The sequence below is a fragment of the Triticum aestivum genome, chromosome 6D (genome assembly GCF_018294505.1).
Source record: "Triticum aestivum cultivar Chinese Spring chromosome 6D, IWGSC CS RefSeq v2.1, whole genome shotgun sequence".
NCBI classification, from domain to species: domain Eukaryota; kingdom Viridiplantae; phylum Streptophyta; class Magnoliopsida; order Poales; family Poaceae; genus Triticum; species Triticum aestivum.
Window position 1 is genome coordinate 485,308,698 of NC_057811.1, and position 7,222 is coordinate 485,315,919.

The window sequence follows — 7,222 nt, forward strand, 5'->3', positions numbered from 1 at the left end:
AGGCTGAGCAGGACCTGATTGCTAAAGGGGTCGAACCAGAGATATTGCACTGGCCAGACCGTTGTAGGACTTGGTTCTTCGGGGCTGGTGGAACATTGGACCCTGAAACAGGGAAGTGCGGCTGGACGGACGAGCAACATGCAACACCCGTCACGAAGCTTCGGAAAGCAATCAACGAAGTGTGGGAAGGGAAGTTCGTTCCCGACAGAGAGAAAGATGAGCTCACAAGGGCCCTCGGGAATCCTGAGCACCCTGGACGAACATGAGGCACGCCAGGCTCCGTTCCATGGAAGGTTGGGTTTCCCGACGCAAGCGGTTACAAAACCCAAGAGAGGAGGTGGAAAGTGGAGCAGAGCGAACCACAGGAGCTTAAGGCAAGGGTAAGAAAGCTAGAGGAACGAGATGCTGAGAACCAGCAGCTGCGACATCCTGCCCAAGATGCTACCCCAGAAGCTACCCCGCCATCTCAGCGGAGAAGCAGCGTGGCTTCCACCGAGCTTGTTCAGCAGCCTGACTTGTTGACGGGTCCTAGCTACCCCGTGGATTTTATCACGGATTCACACCAGTGCCACCTTATGACGCAATGGGATCAGCTCAAAGTCAAGGCGGCTGTCGGCTTTGTGTTCCCTCCTTCACCCGGAGCAACTTTTCACTGCCGTCCGATTCCACAAGGCTATGCTGTTGTGATGGTGGACGAAATAACGGAGGGATTTGAGGAGCTCCAGCTTGACCACCCTACAGGTGAGGGGGAGACTCGGCTGGGTCTTGCTATGCATACTCCGTGTCTATGGCGGAAGGAGCACATCGAGCTTCTGAACTTCATGGTTCCTGCTAGTCAGCTGGGCACTCCGCCTCCTCCTCCTCCTCCTCCGGCGAGTGATCCGCCTCCTCCGCCTCTTGCTCCAGCGCCTGAGGGCGGCAGTACTCCGCCTCCTTCTCCGCCTGCTCCGGCCCGTCCGAGCAGCCCGCCACCTCCTTCGTCGCCTCGTAAGCGATGGCGGAACACAGACGCCGCCGCTCCGGCTGCTCCGGCGCGTCGTAGCAGTCTGCCTTTGGCTGCTCCACCTCTTAACGAACGAAAGAAGATAGCCGCAACTGCTCCGGCTGCTCCGGTGTCTAGCAGTACAGCCAGAGGCGGGAGGCAAAACAGATACGGTCCATCGTCTGTCAAGCCTCTAGAACGGGAGGCAGTACAGCCAGAAGCAGAACGAAGAAAAGGGGAACAAATTCCCCAGCTCGGAAAACAAGAGAAGCAATCGTGCCCCCCGCTCAATGTGTCTAGCGATATCGTCGCTAATCTTCCGGGGGTGCTGCCCGGTACCAACCCTGGAGATTACATGGCCGACGAGGATGCAATAATTTTTGGAACATTTGAGGAGGTGGACATATTCAGATTCGAGCACGGGAAGCCTCTCGTCAGACCTGGTACTTCCCTAACAACGATGATGCAAAGATTCCATGATTGGTACATGGACATCTGCAAGAATTCTGGGAAAAATACTTTGTCGCTATCGGTTAAAGAGGAGCACGACCTCGTTGGAATTGATCTGTTGTCAGTTCCATTTGAGGAGTTCTTCCAGTTCTACAATCAAATGGCCCTCGATAAAACAATCATCACTTGCTACTGTCTGTAAGTACTACTTCTCTGTAATTAGTTAAGTCTCTATATATAGCTCAGCTCTTTCATTGCATGTATATATAATTATCCTCACTATATTATGCAGATTAAAGATCGCCGAATTGAAGAAAAGACAAGTAGGTGATATTGGGTTCATTAACACAAATCTCATGGTTGAATGGAGTGTTAAACATGACGCCAGACAAACCGAGGCCAAGTTGCTCGCATCGTTACTTCGAAATCAAAACAAAGCTACAATACTCTTTCCTTACGAATACAAGTGAGTGTTACTGTCTTGTGCATATTCGGTTTCCCTTATTACCCGAGGTTATAGTAATGTAATTGATGAGTTATGCATGCATGCGCAGGTACCACTTTATTCTGCTAGAGATTAAGCTTGAGCAGGGACTAGTAACCGTCATAGACTCCAAACGAAAAAATCCGGAGGAGTATGCGACCATGACTAAAATGCTCGAGAAGTAAGTTCAATCGATCATTATCGAACCATATCGGCAACTTTGTTCATTTTATGATTTCAAGTACTTGTTTTCTTTGTCTGGCAGGGTTTGGAAAAAGTTCACCGCACAAGCTCCGGGCCTGCCGGCGCAACTGCGATTTAACCACCCGAAAGTAAGTACTAGCTACTAGCTAGTTCCGCGCATCTCCCATTGATTCTAGCTAGTTTCATCAATACCATTTAGCATGCTTGCTTATCAGTTTGATTGACCTCTATTTCTTGTAAAGTGGTTGTGGCAGGAACCCGGGAATGATTTGTGTGGATACTACATTTGCGAGTTCATCCACCACACCACCTGTGAGCGGGGCTACTCTAAACGACAATATGAAGTGCGTAAGCAATAATATTTACAATTTTTTTATTACCATCATTTGTGTTCAGTTTCATTCATATATATGTATTGACCCCCTTCTTGAAATTAGATGTGGCAAACGCGGGATGAACTACTACCACAAGATCGCGTACGAGCAATTCAAGAGGAATTGGCGGGATTCTTTCTTGACCACATCATCGACAAACACGGAGAATACCATGTGGAAGTTGAGTTCAGATGTTAGGGGACGTAAGAGATCTTATATTGTATATATATATATATATGTAGCCAGTAGCGTCTGATAGATATACGAAAACTTGTTGTTCGACCAATCTATCAGAGAAGGAGAGGTCGATCACTTCTCTGTGCTCATGACGATCTTCTGTACTTAATGGTTTCCTTCATTTGCTTACTAGCTAGCTAGCGTGTCGAGTCCTCTCTATACGTACCGTCGACCAAGCACGGAGATAAGAGAGGACACTCCTCTCTATTAGCTAGCTAACACAATATATGAAACCCCTAAATTAACCCTACAAAACCCCCCAACCCCCCCCCCCTTCAGAAAAAAACAAACCCAGCCCCTGAACTGCTGACGCGTGGAGGCCTTTTGGTCCCGGTTGGTGGCACCAACTGGGACAAAAGGTCCCCCTGCCTGGGCAAGCCGCTACGGCCACGTGGAGCCCTATCTGTACCGGTTCCCGATCGAACCGGGACAAAAGGTGGAGGGCTTTAGTTACGACCCTTTAGTCCCGGTTCGTGAACCGGTACAAATGGCCCTCACGAACCGGTTCGAATGGCCCTTTTTCTACTAGTGCTTGCAGGTGCCTTGCAAACATAAAAGAAACATGCTAGTTAGTCACAAAGATTTAGAACAAAAAACATAAAAGGAAAGAAGACCAATTAACAAGTACAATTCACAAGGGTTTACCACATGCTTGTTTTTCCTCATAGCCAACTCTGGTCTCAACTGTTGCTTGCAGTTGGTGTACCTATGGCCTTGGAGCCCACAGTTGCTGCATGTTATAGTGGCCATTCTTGAACTGTCCTTTGGTTTTGGAACCTCAAATCTGCCCTTTATTCTCTTCTCTTTCCTTCTCCCCTTCTTCACATGAAATTGGGGTGGCTCTATGTCTGGTCCACTTGTCCTTGTCCAATCATGTTCACCAGGAACTGGATATATCATTGGTTCATATGCAGCAAGGTAAAAAGGTTTTAATCTTTTTGCCTTGTTACTTGCTGATATGGCATGGTTGCATGGTATGCCAAACAGGTCCCACTTTCTGCAGCCACATGTATAAACTTCCAAGTTTACAGCATGTGTTTGCTGCCCACTGGTCACTTGCCAAAGATTTACACCAGCTTGAATAGGTTTGCAGAATCTGGCCCTTTCCTTTTCCTCCTCAAGCTTCTCAGCATAATGTGGTGTGATCTCCCACAGAGATTCCTTTCCTCTCTCTCTGTTCCTATGCCACCTCACAATCTGCTTGTCCTTAATACCATCAATCATGGTCCTAATAGGTTTTTTTCCTAAAATCTAGGATGTACTTGTTGAACACCTCAGACAGGTTGTTAACAACCAAGTCTGTCTTGCAGTTAGTGTCAAAAGTATGGCTAGCCCATGTGTGCTTAGGTATTCCACTTAGCCACTTCCAAGCTTCCACACTCTCATTTTTCAAATCATTCATGGCAATGTTAAACTTGTGCTGGTTATAGGCATAGCTGGCATTATCCATGCATTTCTTAAGATCTTCCCCCCTAAACCCAGCATTCTGGAAATTTGCATAGAGGTGTCTAAGGCAAAATCTTTGATGACAGTTTGGAAAAACTTGGTTTACTGCATTTAGTAGCCCCTGTTCACATAGCATGCTAGACTTAGCTGCTGTACTACTACATCTAGAACATAACATGCTAATGCAGAAGAACATAGAAGCAAGAATATAACAGAAAGATGCATGCATACCTTTTGTCTATCAGACATGATAGTATAAGGCCCAAATTTGCCAACTTCTCCTCCTAGACATATCTTCAGTTGCTGTAGAAACCAACACCAGTTAGCTGTGTCCTCTTGTCCAACAACAGCAAATGCAAGTGGGAAAATATTATTATTCCCATCTCTTCCAGTGGCAGCTAGGATTTGAGCACCAGTGGTGAGCTTAATAAAGCATCCATCAACACCTGTTGTTGCAACCAAAGAACAATTTAAACTTCTACAAAGCATTACTAAACTATATATTTAAGTATAAAGAACTATAAAGCACCACTACATCCATTGACAAAGAACTATAAAGCATTACTAACCAATGAATGGTCTGCATCCATTGAGAAATCCCTCCCTTGCTCCATTTATGCAGAAGAACATAGCATGAAACCTTGGTCCTGGATGTGGTATTTTTGTAGTTGGTCTTGGAGTAACTGTTGCAACTACAACTCTACTACCAGGGTTTGTATCCATGATGGTCTGAGCATAATCGCTAAGCCTGGGATACTGCTTCTTGTGCTCTCCTAGCACAGCTTCCACAGCAGGGTTTTTGGCCCTATAGGCCATGTGCCTTGGCACATCAACACCATACTTCTCATTGCAGTTGTCAATCAGAGTGTGTATGCTGGTGGTTGGATCAGACCTGAACAATGACTCATAGGTCTTTGCAAGCCACTTGGCACTTATCCTAGATGTCTCAGTGCTGCTAGGGCAAGTGTGCTCCAGCCTTATTTTCTTGATAGCAAAAGTCTTCTCCCCTTTGATAACTGCAGCAACTATGCAAAACTGGCAGTGCTCTTGCTTACAACAGGCAATGATCCTTTGGTCTGAATTTCTGTGATATCTGAAGTCTCTGGCCTGTGTGATGTGCAAGCTCAACAAAGCATCTCTGAATTGCTGCTGATTCTTAAAGCACATGTACAGACATAACTGCTGATGTGGTTGCTCAAGTTTGTCATTGTACCAGATCCTTGGTTTCCTTTTCTTGGCCCTACTCTTCCTCTAGGCAGAACAAATGAAAGTGGCTCATGTCCATCATCTTCATCCTCAAACAGCAACCCGTCATCTTCTTCATCTGATGAAGGAATGAAATCAGGTTGCACCTCCTCCAACACACTTGAATGTGTCCTAGTAGTAGGGCCTCTCCTAACTGCCAGCTTCTTCCTCTTTTTTGCAGGTTTTTGCATTGGTGCTTCTTCTGTTGCAACAACTTTGACCTCATCCTCCTTCTCCTGCTCCTCCTCCTCCTCCTCCATATCAAACAAGTCCTCAACCTCAGTGTCACCCTCATAATGTAATTGTTCCTCTTCTGAATCCTCATCTGAATCTTCATCTGAATCTTCATCTTCAACTTCTTGCTCTGCTAGTTTATTCCCCTCAATTATCTCTGTGTCTTCAATTATCATGTACTTCTCCATGCAGAAAGGATTGTTATCACTGTCATATGCAGCAGCCTCAGAGTCATCACTGTTATTATGTCCCTCTTCTACCAGTGTCTCTTCCTCCATTACAGCTTTGAGCTTCCCCTTACTGAAATTTCTGCTCTCTTGTGTGCACTGACTATGAAAAACAACACCTTGTTGATCAACAGCAAGAACTGCAGGCTCACTGAGATCATACACAACAGGTGGTTTATGCAATATAGTTGCTAAATTTTCTTCTCTCCTCTGACAGACATTGCTGTAGTTTGATCTCACTAAATCTTCTTCTATCTGACATACAAAAGGTGTTGTTGCCCTCACTAGCAAATTCAGAACTAAACTATGCTGATATTCCTTCTTAAGTTGCTGCAGTTTGATGTTTGTGTCAATTAACTCTAACCCAAGCTCTCTTTCCTCTCCTCTGCCTAAATTCTTCATGTGGTACAGTTCATCAAAGAAGGAATAACCTTGTGTCTGCATCAGTGCATATAAGTTCAGAAATGTCACATCTGAGCTGCATATCTTCCTATCCAGATTGTGTCGTGCATCAAAATGAATCCGAACATCCCAAACAGCATCATCCAAACTGCAATTGACAGCACAAATTACAGCATCATCTAAACTGTCATGAGCAACACTAACCCTAGCCCCTGTTTTGGATACAGAAAGAAGCAGAGAAGAGAACGACTTACAGCACGCCGCCAGCAGCTCCACTGGTCCACGGATGGCTACTGCTAGGGTGGGCCACCCATATCTCTGCCAGCTTCACCCTGTCCTCCATGGACAGCGCGGCCTCCTACTCCAAATCCTCGTCGTCTGCGCTGGAGTAGTATGAACGGGAGCCGTCGACGTCGTCCAGACCTAAGTGGTCATCGGGGCCGAGGCCAGGAAGGTCCCCGTACCCGCCCGCGCCGTCGGGAGTCGCCGCCGCCATCGCCTGAGAGGGGAGAGGGAGACGAGGGAGGGGGGAGAGGAAACTAGGGTTCGTCGCGTACGGATTCGACCCGACCCAGCTACTTGGTGCGACGGAGCCGACTGGGACGAGTGACCGCGCGGGTGCGAGCGGGTGCGCGCTGGTAAGCCACCGTGGCACCTGACCAGTGGGCCCGTTAGGTCAGATACGTGGTCAATACGTGCTTATACGGCTGTCAGACCGTTATGCAACACTTAGGCTTAGAGTTGGTACTGCATGGCAAAAAACGTGACTAGTGGTACTGACTCGTTACAACGTGCCGAAGTGTGGTAGTTCCTTGCAATTAACTCGATGCCTTGACTTCCGAGGAAGAGTGTTTTTGTCAATTTGGAGATGTACTGGTTCTGCTGACTGGCTAGCTGTACTATACTGGGCCAAGGTTTCCATGACTAGTGTGTGCAA